Genomic DNA, 16,386 nt, shown 5'->3' with positions numbered 1-16,386 from the left:
GAGATTCAGCGTGAAAATACTTATTTCAAGTGAGGACTTGAACCCTGAATCTCTTCTTGATCCTCTGCTCTATTCTATAACTAGAATGCTTAGACATATGAAGCTAACTAGCTGAATTTTGGGTAAATGAGAAGTTACTGAAAAAAGGGAATTAGAAGAGTGCTCTTTCTGCAATGATTGGTGTACTAAAACCTAGAAGCCTGAACTTCTGACTGAGGCACATCACTTCTTTTGAAACCTGATTTAAAGATGAAGGCTAAAGTTGGAAATCCTAACTGTGTTGTTTCACTTTGCTGGTTTATTGCTATGGTTGCTATCTTTTTCACTCTGTGCAACGTAAGACTCGAGCATTATTTTATACCATATTGAAGACTACACTATTCAACAGCCAGGGTAAGCTGTAAGGAAGGAAATATATTATTTCCAGCCACAACAAAATTTTATTTTCACAATATCTACATTGAAACAAGTATTAAAGCCCATGGCCTTTTGATCAATACATTAAAATGTGGAATTCAGTAAGAGGGAGAGCAGGGAACAAAGGTAAGAGATTAACAGAACAAGAACTCTGCCTCAGATTGGTTTGAGGGCTGGGAAAATGTTTCTGCCTCTTCCTTTGGTTGACCTAGCTCAGCCAGCTTAATGTAACAGACTCCAAGGTGGAGAGAGGGGGAACTCTAAACAGAGGATTCGTCTCACATACGGGCAGGTTGTGGGAGGGAGTCAAAGAAATCCACAGGCAGGAAAAGCTCTGTAAGGTTCCCCTCAGAGTTTCCTTCTGAACACTTTCTCAAGTGATAAGAGTTTGGGATGCTACAGATCTTGTAGGAACAAAGCTGCACAACCCTGTGGATCATTGAAGGGAATGGGACCCCAAACAGACAGGCAGGAGTTGTTCATCCTCACATACCATGGCAGTATAGTTCCAGGATGAGTTACTACTAAGCAGTCACAGACGGGATGCAGGATGCATTAATGTACCTGTATTTCCATGCATCAAGCTGAGCAGGGGACAGTGCCACAGGCATCAACCAGTTTGCTTCCTGCTCTTATCTTCATACCATATTCCTCTGCGCCTCCTTTTAGCACCACAGAGGCCCTTCTGCATGGACTTGTGGTGGGAAACGACCATGGATTCCCACAAGAAGACAAGTCTTGCAGACATAGGAAAACCAACACCATAAAACAAATAAACTGGAAATAAAGAAGAGAAAAGCACTATGGAGCATAATGACCATCTACACCAGTCCAGGAGAGAGAATTCCACTATCCAGAGCATCATTCAACACTACCAAGGAAGCAACTTCAGAGTAATACACATAATATAAGTATTTTCCAAGTACACACAATGTAATTAAAGAGGTCTCTAAATTTGAACAATGTCATGTGATAAGCCTTATTTAAACTACAGAGGTGTGTGTTAACGAAAGTTAACACCACAGCAAACCTAAAAGAGATATATGGGGCATATAGGGGGGAAAAAAGAGCCACTCAGCACTGATAACTTAAAATAAGTAAAAGTAGTAAAGAAACAACTTAATTGAATCTCACGTCCTCAATCCCAGCTGCCTTTTTCACCACCTTTGACTATTCCTTAAACCCTCCACACAGAGGACCTTGCTGATTTCTTCAAAGAACATATTGACAAAACACATGAGCTTCCTCCTCCCCTCAGCATGCCTTGCCTTCCCTCTTTGCTTCCCACAACTCTTCTTTCCCTTCTCAGACAGAAGTTTCATGTCTGCTCTCCTCAGCATGGATTTGATTTAAATCAAATTCATTTAAATCACTAGTCAGGAAAATTCGATTTAATCATGGTTTTCTACATAAAGTGCATTCTTGTTGGTTGTTATAACCTTAATACATATTCTTCACAACTCAGAGATAGATGTAGGTTTCATTTTTAGAAGGTACACAATATACATTTTTAAACAGTGATTTATTTTGAAAACTTTTCAGATTAGTTTTACAGCTATATCAGAAAATGAATGATTGTTTGGTTATTTCATTTACCAAAGGTAATTGAAGCAGATATTTATGAAGTCATTGGGAGGTGAACTATCTCCAGTTCAACAGGTTAATCATTAATATTTGCAGGATGTGCTTGCCATGCTGTATTAGGATGAGTACATCACCAGACAGATATTTAAATTGTTTTAACTAAAACAACAACGTTAAGTATTCTGGATTTTTTTCTTCAACAGCAAACATATAATATTTTAACAAAACAAGCATATGTTCCTCGCTTCTCACATTTATCTCCAGACTTCTTCTCCTTGTCCAGATCTATTCCACCCGCAACTATCTTCTGTTTGTTGAACTTTTTGAAACTTTGCACTTTTAGAGAGAGGTAAGGGATTGACTCTGTGAACACAAATTTGCAGAGGGACAACAGGGTTGGGGTCTGTTATTTCTCACCTCTATATATTATTTATTTATTTAAAAACATTTTTCCTGTTAACAAGCATGTTACCTCTGGAGAGACAAATCCACAGTTTGAGAACTGCAAAACTAAGCATCTCTGATGGTATCTTCTAGACTGAGCACTGAGTCCCATTGGGTAGATAGAAAGATTAACCTAAATAATCTATACGGAAGCCTCTGGAACCCCATAAGATTGGGTCCCTAACCCATGAACTATTGGAACTCATTTACAAAGCTTTTCTTAAACATTACATGAATATATTGTCTCATACTATACAATTCGAATTTATAATCTCTAATGAGATATCTTTGAGCTATAATGTATTTTAATTAAAACTATCTTTAGATGGTTTTTTCCTCAAAAAGCATTTTAATAAAAAAAAATCCAATTTAAATTTAAAAAATCTGATTTTTTTTATTTATTTTTTTTAAAATCATTGATTTTTATCCACCCTGGCTCTCCTCTAACCCAGTGGTCCCCAAACTTTGAAGGGTCACACTCCCCCTTACTCCTGTCCACACCCCCGCACTCCTCCGAGCCGGGGCTAGAAGCAGGGCCGCAGCTCTGGGGGGAAAATGGGGATGCGGACAGGAGTGCTGGGGCCACAGCTGGGGGTGAGTCTGGGTCCAGGAGCGGGGCTGTAGTTGGGGTGGGAGTGGAGCCACAGCCAGGCTGCAGTGGGGACCAGCAGCCGGGCCCGTGGCCAGGTGCAGTTCTACTCCCAGCCTTGCCCCCAGCCTCGGCCCTGGCCCAAGAACGGAGCCACAGCTAGCAGCCAAGGCTGGGGGCTGGTGCAGAGCCACGCTGAAGCTGGGGACAGGCGCAAGGCTGGGAGCCAAGGACATGGCTCGGGGTGGGAAGGGACCAGAGCTAGGGGTGGAGAGGGACAGGTTGGCGCTTCTTCCCCAGCCCCATGTGGCCTGGCCAAGTTAAGGTTCTTTGAGTGCTTTAATTGTGCATTTCTTACCTTAACATATCTGAATTTCCTTAATTTCAAATGTTCAGTTCTGTAATAATTAAAATATCCCTGTTATGTTTTTACCTTATTGTTGCTAATAAGTATTCTAAAACTTACCCTTATGTTAGCATAGTTTTTGGTCTGGAAATTTCCTTTTTTTTTTTTTAAAACACAATTATTAAAAGCTGTATACATGAACACTAAACCAGAAACCCACAGAGAAAGCTACTATGCAATATTTCTCAAGAACTGATAATATGCAGTATCAACCTTAAATCTTTTTTTAAAAAATTCATCTTTTAAGGGCAATTTTACCAGTACACTAGAGGAGCACAAAGGAGCCAGAGCACACTGGACAATTAAACTCAGTTTACAGCATCACAGAGCAACAAAAAGCAGCTGAAGTATACCGATGAATCTGGCCCTTAAGATGTATCATGGAAAATGTATTCCTGCCAGGAAGCCTCGTCTGTAGAGGAAACTAAAGGCCCTTCAGGTTCCTTGGCTGGACTACATCTCCCTGGATGCATCCAGAGTCACTTGACTCCACTGAGGAACGAAACAACTAAGTCAGTTGGCACTGCATTGCATTGTGGGAGATGTAGTCCTCCAGGGAGCCCAGTGCATAGGAGACAATGGGGTCCCAAACTACAACTCCCATAAGGCAAGAGGAATGCAGTTTAATGATAATCTGTCTCTAAAGGAAGAGTTTCAGGTCAACAAAACAATTTAGATTTCAGGAATGCAGAAATATTTCATTTCTATCAAAAATGTCAAAAAAAATGTTTCAACATTTCTGAATTGAAATTTTTTTGAATTCCCATTTTGTGAAAAATTTCACCTTTTGACCCATTTTGGGACAAAAACAAACATTAAAGTGTTGGAATTTCCCACAGAATGGAAATTCAAAGTTTTACTCAGTTCTAAAAGATGGTGGTTCCAGCTACTTTTTCTCTTCTCTCCCACTATATAAGCACTACAGTACAGCTGACAGCCTAGACAAGACATTCTCATAGTTCATTTGTGACACATTTTATTTAGTAGACTTTTTAAAAAGTGTAGCTTTCTACATCTTCTTGCTTTTATTTTACTTCCTTTCCTCTCCTGGCTTCATTCCACTTGTTCCTTCTTTGCTATAATAGCTTGCGGTGGATCTCTTCCTAAATTTTTTTCCAGGACATTTTCCTCTTTTCCTCCTTATAGAATCATAGACTCATAGGACTGAAAGGGATCTCGAGAAGTCATCTAGTCCAGTCCCCTGCACTCATGGCAGGACTAAGTATTATCTAAACTATCTTTGTCAGGTATTTGTCTAACCTGCTTTTAAAAATCTTCAGTGATGGAAATTCCATAACCTCCTTAGGCAATTTATTCCAGTGCTTAACTATCCTGACAGTTAGGAAGTTTTTCCTAATATCCCAACTAAACCACCCTTGCTAAAATTTAAGCCCACTCTTCTTATCATAACCTCAGAGTTTAAGGAGAACAATTTTTCTTCCTCCTACTTGTAACAACCTTTTACATATTTGAAAACTGTTATGTCCCCTCTCAGTCTTCTCTTCTCCAGACTAAACAAACCCAATTTTTTTCAATCTTCCCTCATAGGTCATATTTTCTAGACCTTTTATCATTTTTTTTGTTCTTCTCTGGACTTTCTCCAGTTTGTCCACATCTTTCCTGAAATGTGGTGCTCAGAACTGGACACAATACTCCCGTTAAGACCTAATCAGTGTGGAGCAGAAAGAAAGAATAACTTCTCATGTCTTGCTTACAACACTCCTGCTAATACATCCCAAAATGATATTTGCTTTTTTTTGCAATAGTGTTACACTGTTCACTCATATTTAGTTTATGATCCACTATGATCCCCAGATCCATCATACCTTTGCACCTTTATAGCTTTGTCTACATTGAGTTCTCTACCTTCTCGCCTGTATTTTCTCTTTCCTTCTCACATTTATCTTCCAAAATCTCACAGTATCATTCTTTTTACTAATTTATCCTATTAATTTCTCCTGCACATTCACTCAACTACCCTCTCATACATACACTCTAGAAATTTTGCTAGACAATAGCCAGAGAACTAAAACTACTAGCCAAAGGCCAGTGCAAAATAATTTATTAAATAAAAAGGTCACTGAAAATTGCCACAACTGATTAGAGTGAACAACTGACTGAGCCCTTTAAGTTACAAAATGGCAATAATTTGGACCCTGGCTAATTGGCTTAATTTTTCGCTACTAGATGCTGGGCAGGTTTTTCAAGACATGAGTATAAGATTACCAAGAACGTTAACACAAGTGTGAAAGTCCACAACGATAAAATAACACAAAATAAAATATTCAGTGCAACACTCGATGTTAATGAAATTTCACAAGTTTTAGAGTATGTTAATACAGGTTTTTTTAATGGAAACTATAACAGTCGCTGCCTTAAGCCCTGATCCTGCAAACTTTGACACACGATTTATTTTGCTACTGCGACTAACCCCACTGAAACGGGTGACTTCTCACAGTAGTAGAGTTGTGCACGTGCATAAGTGTTTGCAAGATCAAGGCCCACATGCTAGAACGCTGAAAAGCATCTTGAAAAAGCTTTAAAGTCAAACTGTGATTACTGACTACTCCTCCACCACCACCATTAGTGAAAGATTTTAGTGTCCAAGTTTTGTTCTCATGATTGCATGCTTTTTTATATATTTTAATAATTTTTCAACATATCACATATCTGAGGTTCAAAATATGCTTGTTTTAAAAAGTTTTATTAAACCCAACATTCAAATTAATGTTTTCATATTTTTTCCTATTTTCAATTGAAAAAAAAATTAGATTTAAACATTTTCTGCACTGTTTGCAAAACAAATATTGTAATATTGTGCTAGTGGAAGAGAACCAGTAAATGAAAAAACAACTTTCATCTTTAGTTAGTGGGCAAACTGAAATGAAATACAAAAAACAAACAGCACAAAAAATAAATTCGTATTACTCCTGGGGGAATTCTGTGCTACTGTGCAAGCACATAATTAATGAGCCATGCTTATTTTAAAAATTTTGCGCAGAAAAAACCTTCTGCCGAAATGTTGCTTCAGTTCCACCTTTTTCCCATCAGAGAGTGCTGTGGCGATAGAACAAAGCAGCAGCTCCCAGCCAGCGAGGGAAGAGAAAGAGACTACCTTGCTCACAGGACCTATCAGGCCAGGTCAGGAGATAGGGGCTGTGGGGAGACAGACAGCATAGGGTGCTGGGGGTCAGACAGGGGGCTCCTACAGGTTAGTGGGGGAGTATAGACTGGGGCAGGGGCTGAATGGGACTGCAGGGGGAAGGGAGGTACAGGGCCACATGGTGATTGGGGAGGGAGTGCAGCGCTACATAGGGATAGAGGGTGGCTGAGTGGGGACACAGACACACATGGGAACGGGGTACAGCACCAAATAGGGACGGAGAGGAGGTGCAGGGCCACATGGGGATGGGGTGAGTGAGTGTCTGAGTGTGGGCAGAGGGTGCAAGGACACATGGGGGTACAGGGACACATGAGGACATGGCAGTTGTGCCTGACTGAATGGGAGAGGCTAGGGGTCAGCCAGGGTCTGCATGGGGGAAGCTCCCTAACAATTCCTCCCCTCCCACCAAAAAAACCTGTTCCATACTTTTCCCACCCATACCCAACAACCCTCCAAGTTCACACCCAGCGCGCCAAAGCCACAGTACTTTGCCTAGCAGTACCCATGGGGCGGTGCTCACACGCTGTGCCCATTAGCCCTTCACCTAACTATTTAAGAAGCAGCACCACCCCAACTCCCCTCAATTCCTTTGTACCGAATGTCAAAAGCAGAGACTCTAATGCAGAAGGAATGGAGAGTGGATTGTGGAATACGCATCTGCACCTTTATCTTGAAGAACAACTGTCACAGAACAAGTAAGTAACAATGGTAACAATGTTTTCTTCTTTGAGTGGTTGCAGACATATATTCCACTAATATAACACATGCAGTATGCGTAGAAGGTGGGTCTTGGAGTCTATTTAAATAATGACTGCAGGACTGCCTTCACAAAGTTTGGATCTGACTGAGATGCCACTGTAACAGCATATTTGGTACAAATATGTATGGAAGAACAAGTAGCAGCCCTGAAAATGTCCAATATTTAAACATCTCTGTCTCATCAATACTGGACTCAACGGGTATCCCATGGATGGTACCCCAGGCTACTGTACAGTGACGAACTGATGCTGCCTCAGTACTGAAGAGCAGTTCTTCTCACGTATCTGAAGAATCACAATGTTGGTGTGCACTCCTCCTGGAAGAAAAGGATAACTGTCCCCAAGTTCTGGAATGGTGGTGGTCAGTGTTCCCTCTAATTTTTCCCATCCATGTTATGACTTTTGTTATGTGCACCAATACGGAGGTGTTGTGTGACACAACCTTCATATGGGCACACATAACAAAATTAATGTGGTGGGGGTGGGGCTGAGAGGTTCGGGGTGTGTGAGGGGGCTCAGGGCTGGGGCAGAGGGTTGGGGTGCAGGGGTGTGAGGGCTCCGGCTAGGGGTGTGGGCTCGGGGGCCTGCCGGAAAACCCAGTCGGAGCCCTCACACCCCTGCACCCCAACCCTCTTCCCCAGCCCCAAGAATCATAAAAAAAAAGTGGAAAGTAGTTCAAGTTACAAATGATGAATATTAAAAAACAAACAAACAAAAAACCCCACAAAAATACAAACACGTATGGACAAAATTAGAAAAACCAAGAAACAAAATGAGATTAAACTACCTAGGGATAAGGGTAACAAGAAAACATTTTACAGGTACATTAGAAGCCAGAGGAAGACCAAGGATAGTGTAGGCCATTACACAATGAGGAGGGAAAGACAACAAAAAATGCAGCATTGGCCAAAGTATTAAATGCCATTTTTGTCTCAATTTTCACCGAAAAGATTAGCAGTAATTGGATGACTAACATAGTGAACATCCTTGTAATATGGGGTAGGATCTGAGGCTGAATTAAGGAAAGAACAAACAAAGAATTACTTCGGGTTGGTCTCTACTGCAATTAGAAACCTGTGGCTGGCTGGTGACAGCTGCCTCGGGTTCAGGGGGCTTGAGCTTAGGGGCACTTTAACTGTGGTACAGACATTTGGGCTCAGGCTGGAGCCAGGCTTTATGACCCTGTGAGGTGGCAGGGTCACAGAGCTCGGGCTACAGCCCAAGCCCAAATGCCTACAGAGCAATTAAACGGCTCCGCAGCCTCAGTATGAGTCAGCTGGGGCTGGCCAGCCGCGGGTGCCTAATTACAGTGTAGACATATCTAACTTGTCTAAGGGTATCTTCAAGTCAGCAGGGCCTGAGTAATACATCCTAGAATATCTAAGGATATTCTGAAGAGATCTCTGAGCTATTAGCAATTATCTCTGAAAACTCATGGAGGATGGGAGAGACCCCAGAGGTCTGGAAAACAGCAAATACAGTACCTATTTATAAAAAGAAGTAGTAAGGGCAACCCAGGAAATTATAGACCAATCATCTTAACTGCAGTACCAAGAAAGATAATTCAATCAATCAGTAAGTACCTAGAAAATATTAAGGTGATAAGTAATATTCAACATGAATTAGTCAAGAACAAATCATGTCAAACTAACCCAATATCCTTCTTTGACAGGGTACTGAGTCTTGTAGATGGGGAAAAGCAGTAGATGTGATATATCTTGACCTTAGTAAGGGTTTTGATACTGTCTCACATGACCTCATAAGCAAACTAGGAAAATATAGCCTAGGTGAACCTATTATAAGGTGGGTGAACAATCAGTCGGGAAACCATATTCAGAGAATAGTAATTACTGGTTCACAGGCAAGCTGAAAAGGCATGTCAAGTGGGGTCTGGCAGGGATCTGTCCTTGGTCCAATTTTATTCAATATCTTCATAAATTATTTGGATAATGGCATAGACAGTACAAATATAAAGTTTAAAGGATGATGCCAAGCTGGTCAGGTTGTAAGCGCCTTTGACAATAGGAATTAGAATTCAAAATGATCTTGACAAACTGGAGAAATGGCCTAAATTAAATAGGATGAAATTCAATAAGAACAAATGCAAAGTACTCCACTTAGGAAGGAATAAGCAATTGCACAAATAGGCAAAATGGGAACTGACTGCCAAGAAGGAATACTGCAGAAAAGGATTTGAGGCTTATAGCAGATCACAAACTAAGTATGAGTCAACAATGTAATATTGCTGAAAAAAAAAAAGTGAACATCATTCTGGGATGTACTAGCAGGAATGTTGTAAGCAAGACACAAGAAGTAATTCTTCCACTCTACTCAGCACTGATAAAGCCTCAACTAGAGTACTGTGCCCAGTTCTGGGCATCACACTTCAGGAAAGATGTGGACAAACTGGAAAAAGTCCAGGAGAGAGTAACAAAAATGAGTTAAGGTCCAGAAAACATGAACTAAAAGAAAAGATGGAAAAAATGGATTTGTTTAATCTGGAGAAGAGAAGACTGAGGGTGGTCATTATAACAATCTTCAAGTATGTAAAAGGTTGTTATAAAGAGAATGATGATAAATTGTTCTCCTTATCCACTGAGGACAGGACAGGAAGTAATGGGCTTAAATTGCAGCAAAGGAGATTTAGGTTAGGCATAAGGAACACCTTTCTAACTGTAAGGGTATTAAGTACTGGAACAAATTACCTAGGGAGGCTGTGAAATATCGGATATTGGTGGGTTTTAAGAATAGATTAGACAAACACCTGTCAAGGATGGTCTAACATCATATTTAATCCTGCCTCTCAGTCCATGGGGCTGGACTAGATGACCTATCAAGGTCCCTTCCAGTCCTACATTGCTATGATTCTATAAGGATAGCAAAGTACTGGAACAGGTTACCAAGGGGGTTATGGAATCTCCATCACTGGAGAAGATTTTAAGAATAGGTTAGACAAACACCTGTCAGGGATGGTCTAGGTATACTTGATCCTGATTTAGCATGAAGGGATGGAGTAGATGACCTCAAGGTCCCTTTCAGCCCTACATTTTAGCCATTCCAGCCATGATTCTATAATTACCACCTCCATCAGGTTCAACTAAAATGTGAACCTGAGGTTCCTACTACTAGCCCTTTGCTACTGTCATTTTTCATTCCCTATCTTATTTCTCCTATTTCCTATCTTCCTTTTTTTGTCTTCTGTCATATAAGAGTCTGGCTTAGCCAGCTAAAACAACTCTACTTTTTGCAACATTGCCATGAGCCTGTGACTAGAAAGGCAGGTAAAAGTACAGTAATGCCTGAAACAGCCTGGCACTGGTAAAAGTTTGCAAGGTCTCAGTGTGGCTGATAAGATCATATGCCTTGCCTTCTGGTTCCCCAGCAACTAGTCTGAAATTGAGAAAGACAAACAGAAAGAAACCACATTTTCTGTCTTTGCTATTCTTTTCCCTTCCCACTTTTCTCTTTAAGACAAAACAAGACAAATGCACACAAGAAGGATCATACCTCAATCACAAAAGTAGCAACAAAACCCACTATCTAAATACTCTCTTTTTCCCAAAAATGGACAACTAACTGAGGAGGAAAAAAAAAGGGCTTTCAAAGACGGAATTTCCTCCCTATGAAAGACTACACAACTAAAGAGAAAGGGAATAAGGGGAAGTTGTTGAAGTAGTTTTATGGTGTTTATTTCTGTAGGAGTCATCAGCGATAATATAAAATCTTGGACAACATTTCATTGTTTAATATTAATTAATGTTCACAAAAACAGGGGCTTTTATTAACACTTTACTCCTTGTTGGGCCTCCTCTACAGAACAAATCCTCATAAAATCTTGCTCTTCCCTAAAAAATAGATCAGCCTGGCCAAAGAGAATGCTAGACTAAAATAAAACACTTCATTCTGTTCAATTACACTAATATTATTTGGGGAAAATGTTGGAGAACTCAGAAAAATATAATTCGAATTACATTCAAGTGGTAAGGTTTAAGAATTTGGCGGAATTCTTTTAGTACTGAAGAATTATATGTATGAACTGGACTGTGATTAATTTGATTTAAAGCAACTTACATTTGGTAAATATAAGATCAATAACAATGTTTCCATTTTAAAAAAAATCCAATAAGTGTTTTTAAGCAAATCAACATTTCCCCATACAGAGTTTGAATTCAAACATTTTAGCACTAAGAACTAGAACTTAAAAGTGAAATTGACTATAAACAAAAGTGAAACTAAATTAATAGATTTATATTACTCAAGGTAGGGAAATACAAGTAAGCTAAAAACATAAAATAGTGACAAGTAAACTGGATTTTTAGAATCTTCACTGTTCATAATCTACAGTAAACACGTTTATCACAGATAAATAAAATGTGTTTGTTTACAAAATATAATTCAGGTGACAATATCCTATTAAATTGTTCTTCAAACGGATCCCATCACGAGAAGAACAAACTTTGCAAACAAAGAAAAAACTTTATACAGATCATTCCCTCTCACTTATTTTTGTTACCCCTTTTCCACACACCAAAAATAACTGCCAGTCCCAGAATCAATATTCATTATGAAAGTAAGCCCAGTTTTGATTACTAAGCATCTGCTAGACAAGATACAAATAAACATTGTTATCTTCAATTGTAATCTCTTTGGGACACAGAATAAGTTTTTCTATAGTAAACAGCTGCGTTAATAAAAAATAATTTTAATAAGGCAATAGTCTGCATTTGTTCCATTTCATTGGTTTCAGTGAGAATCATAGAATCATAGAATATTAGTCTATCTAGGACAACAACTACATGCAAAAGGCATGTTTGGGTTCTTCAATTACATAATTCAACTGTAACCCTTTTCATTATATGTCAAAACATTAGTCATCCATATTCTCAGAAGCAAAAAAAAAGACATTTACAAAATGCAATCAGAACATATCTGTCAAACAAAGTTCTAAATTGTATTTGTAGAGTGTCATCCCAAACAATATGTGATTAGTTTCCCAAATTATCTCACAAAGCATCCTCTGCTACAGCTGTCTGTGCCTTCCACCTACCCTCACCATGTCCTGCTCAGCAGGGTTGCAGTTTACAAGGGTAGCCCTCATTGTATGTGTCTTCCTGAAAAAGCACAACATCCTTTGAATCTTACAACCCAAAGAGCACCTCCACTTCCAAGACTTCCTAACACCCTCCTCATGAAATTATCAAAATGCTGGAAATTCCATCCCTATATTCTGAAACAACAGTGCAGAGAATGAGCAGTACAAGTTAATTGTCCATATCTCTCAGGCATTTATCACTGCACTATACAGAAGCCAACTATCAATATTGCAAATCTCTCTGTCCAAAAGAAATTTTAATTAATACACCATCTACTTTCTTACCAACACATAGAAGAGGCAATGAAATGCAAAGGCTTCCTTTCTATTTAGCCAAAACCTTAAAATACTACAAGGTTCTTCACAGACTTCTTAAAGGGGAGGAAAAAATGGAAAGATTTTGAGTTTATTTATATTACAACCATAGAAAACCGAACAGCTGTAAAGGCTTTTGACCCCCCACCCTACGAAGGGCCTTCTCACTGAATGAGCTGGTTAATGCCTCTTAGACTGGGCACCAAATCTAGAGTAGGAGACATCAATACTATAGATTGTTCACATTATTGCTGCTTACAGGGTGTCTGAGGTGATGATGGGAGGGTGCATGAATCCTATAAACAAAGAAACTGTGATAATATGAATACCACACACTTGCACAGTAACGGATAGGAACAAAAAATTACCCGATGGAAAGAGAAATATATACACCTTGGACAAGTTTTCATCTCTCTATTTTGCATAAAATGCTGAAGTATTTGCAAAGGAGGAAAGTGTCAATATTAACAACAGTCCCCCTCCACACACACACATGGTGATGATGAACAAATTGATTTACCCTAGTCATGCTCTAGGGCAGGGGTTCCCAACTTTTTTCTTTCTGAGGCCCTCCAACATGCTATAAAAACTCCACAACCCCACTGTGCTACAATAACTGGTTTTCTGCATATAAAAGCCAGGGCCAGCAGTAGGGGGTAGCAAGCAGGGCAACTGCCTGGGGCCTCATGCCACAGGGGCCCCCATGAAGCTACATTGCTCAGACTTCGGCTTCAGTCCTGGGTGGCGTGGCTCACAGCCTGGGCTTCAACCCCATGCAGCAGGGCTTCGGCTTTCTGCCCTGGGCCCCAGCTAGTCTAATGCTGGCCCTGCTCACAGCCCCCCAGGGGGCCTCGGACCCCTGGCTGAGAACCACTGCTCTAGGGCAGGCACTGGACAATGGGGAAACCCAGCCACCACCCCTCTCCTTCCACTTGTCCAAGGACAGACAGTGAAAGGGACTTACCAGTCTCAGAGGTGCCCAGTCCCAACCAAATACACATCAACCATGAGGTAGGGAGATTATGACTCACCTATCACATGGAATGGGAGTCGAGAGGAGAGGAGAGACTGGATGGGGGAGGGTCCCCAGGTCTGACAAGGTACAAGGGGGGGGGGCGTGAGAATCCCAAGGCCCATTAGTTCCAGGGGGCTACACCATCTCACCATCCTCAAAATGTGGCTCCTGAGTTTCTTCCAAGATCTAACTTGTCCTGGGGGAATGGGAAAGCAGAAAGCTGGGAAAGGAGTCAGGACACTCCCCAACGGGACCCAGTCTCACATACCTAGCTTTGTGGGATGTGTCACAGAGATAGGAGATTCAAGTCTCTACAAGGGGCAAGCCTGTGGTTTCACCTATCCCCTGTGTGTGTCCTAGAGCTAGGAGGTCCTGGGGATGCCAGGTGCCAGTGGCAGAAATAGGCAGGTGTCCTGGGTCCCTCTAATCCTGGAGAAAGGAGGAGACAGCAATGGTGAGGGCCCCTGGGCATTTCAGTGTTAGGGCAGAGAAGAGGATTCCTGGGATCTCATCTGAACTGTGTGTGAAAGAGAGTGAAAAACACAGGCAGGAATGGGCTAGGTGGGAGGACTGCAAAGTCTCAGCTATCCCAGCTAGATGTGACAGGGATGAGGGTAGGGAGGATCTTGGGGGGGGGGGGGGGGGAGGTTCTGGATCTCACCTGGTCTTGGGATGGGGGAAGGTGAGTAACAGGAATGGGGTATCTTAGGGATTGGCCTCACCTATTACATGCACAAAAGAGATTGTGGATGCAGTTCTGGGTCTCACCTGACCTGGAGTGAGGGGGTATCCCAAAGTGTCACCTGTCCTGGCGGGTGTTTCGGAGATATCCTAGCATATTTGTGACAGCTATGTGAAGATGTCCCAGGGTCTCAATTGTCCTAAGGATGTGTGGCAAGATCTGCCAGGAACATGGATGAGCAGGACAGTCCTGGGTACCACTTGTTTCAAGAGAGCAGGGGTAAGTGATAGGGATGGGGGTGGTCCCAGGGTCTCACCTTCTGAGAGTGTGCAGCTGTAGGAGTGGAGAGGTGCCTCAGGAATACCCCCAGGTAGGGGAGTGTTTGTAACAGAGATAAGCAAGGGAGAGCATTCCAGGGTCTCGCCTATCCTGGGAAGAATGAGTGATAGAGATGGGAGGCAGTTCTGATCTCACCAGACCCTGGAGAGGGAGTTTGCAACATAGATGAGGAGGTATCCCCGGGACCCACCTGCTGGGAGGGCTGAGGGCAAGTGACAGGAACGGGAGGGTGTCAGGAATAGGCTGTGGGGGTGTGTCCCAAGGGTGTGTGGTGTGGGGTCTCGGGAATGGAGAAGGTGGGCGCATCCGGGGATTTCTGGTGAGGGGTCTAGGGGGAAGAAGGGGTCCGAGGTAGGTGACAAGGGGGATGGGAGCAGGCAGTTCCAGCAGGTGGGTAGCAAGTCCCAGGCGTGGGGCTGAGGGATCTCAGGGATGGGCGGGTGGGAGGCATCCCAAGCTTGGCGGGGGGAGGAGGTGGTCTGGGTGGAGCAGGGGAGGGTCCCGCGAGTGGGTGGAGAGTGGTCTCGGGGATAGGAGGCAGTAGGGGGGATCCCAGGGGTGTGTGGGGAAGGGTCTCAGCGGTGAGGAGCAGGAGTCCCAGGAGCGTGGGGGGCGAGGAAAGAGTCGCAGGGATGGGGGGTGTAGGAGGCTTCGCAAGTGTGGGGCAGGCAGGTTCTGGGGGCAGGGGGCGGAGGCGGTCTCGGAGGCTGTGGGGGAGGGGTCTCGGGGAGGGTCCAGGCGGGATCGCCGGGTGTGGGGGAGGGGTTTCCCAGTCGAGAGCGGCGCCGGGGGCGCCTGAGGTGACGCGGGGCCCCCAGGAAGCGGGAGCCCAAAGGCCTCCCCTGGCCGCCGGGAGGCCGGCAAAGCCGCAGGGATGGGGGCGGTTCTGGGTCTCACCTGCCCCGGCGGGCGGGTCTCACCTGCGCGCTGCTCCCGGAGGCCGAGGCCGAGGCCGGCCGGCTGCTGTGCCCACAGCGGGAGGGGAGGAGAGGAGAGGGCGGGGGTCCCGCGGGGGTCCCCGCGCCGCCCCCAGCCCGCCGCCGCCGCTCGGCCCGAGCCCCCCGCCCACTGCTGCAGCCGCCAGGGTGAGGCCGCGCCCGGTCGCGGGGACTGGGGCTCACCACAGTGACAGGCAGTTCAGCCAATCCTCACCCCCGCCACCACAGTTCACCAATCAGCGCTGCGTAGAGGCGGGAACATGCAAATAAAAGCTCTGTGCGCAGGAACTGCAGCGCCCTCTGCGTTCAGCGGGCAGCCGGGCCGGGCGCGCGACGGTGCCGAGCCTCTGGCAGCAGCTGGGGCCGGGGCGGGCGGCTGGGGACAGCATGGGCCGGGGCCGGCGGTGGCGGCTGGGGCGGGCGGCTGGGGACAGGATGGGCCGGGGCGGGCGGTGGCTGGGGCGGGCGGCTAGGGTCAGTATGGGCCGGGGCGGGCGGTGGGTGTGGCGGAGGGCGGCTGGGGACAGCATGGGCCGGGGCGGGCGGTGGCGGCTGGGGCGGGCGGCTGGGGACAGCATGGGCCGGGGCGGGCGGTGGCTGGGGCGGGCGGCTGGGGACAGCATGGGCCGGGGCGGGCGGTGGCT

At 44.0% G+C, this 16,386-nt stretch overlaps 1 protein-coding gene across 7 annotated transcripts in view; it reads right to left on the bottom strand.

Moving 5' to 3' along the window:
* RALGPS1 (Ral GEF with PH domain and SH3 binding motif 1) overlaps window positions 1-15,894 on the bottom strand; it is a 398,334-nt gene extending 382,440 nt beyond the window's left edge. For 2 of the 7 annotated variants that reach the window (XM_048823452.2, XM_048823462.2), the window contains exon 1: window positions 15,725-15,894. The gene's annotated coding sequence lies outside the window, so the exon portion shown is untranslated. Of the gene's footprint in view, window positions 1-14,051; window positions 14,194-14,781; window positions 14,895-15,701 lie in introns of those variants that run through there. The other 5 variants (XM_048823456.2, XM_048823454.2, XM_048823466.2 and 2 more) reach the window with 5 other exon arrangements.
* Window positions 15,895-16,386: the final 492 nt, after the last annotated feature.

This window comes from Caretta caretta, chromosome 16, assembly GCF_965140235.1.
Source record: "Caretta caretta isolate rCarCar2 chromosome 16, rCarCar1.hap1, whole genome shotgun sequence".
NCBI classification, from domain to species: Eukaryota; Metazoa; Chordata; order Testudines; family Cheloniidae; genus Caretta; species Caretta caretta.
Note: the sequence above shows the minus strand (reverse complement) of the source record. Positions and strands in the feature narration are given on the sequence as shown.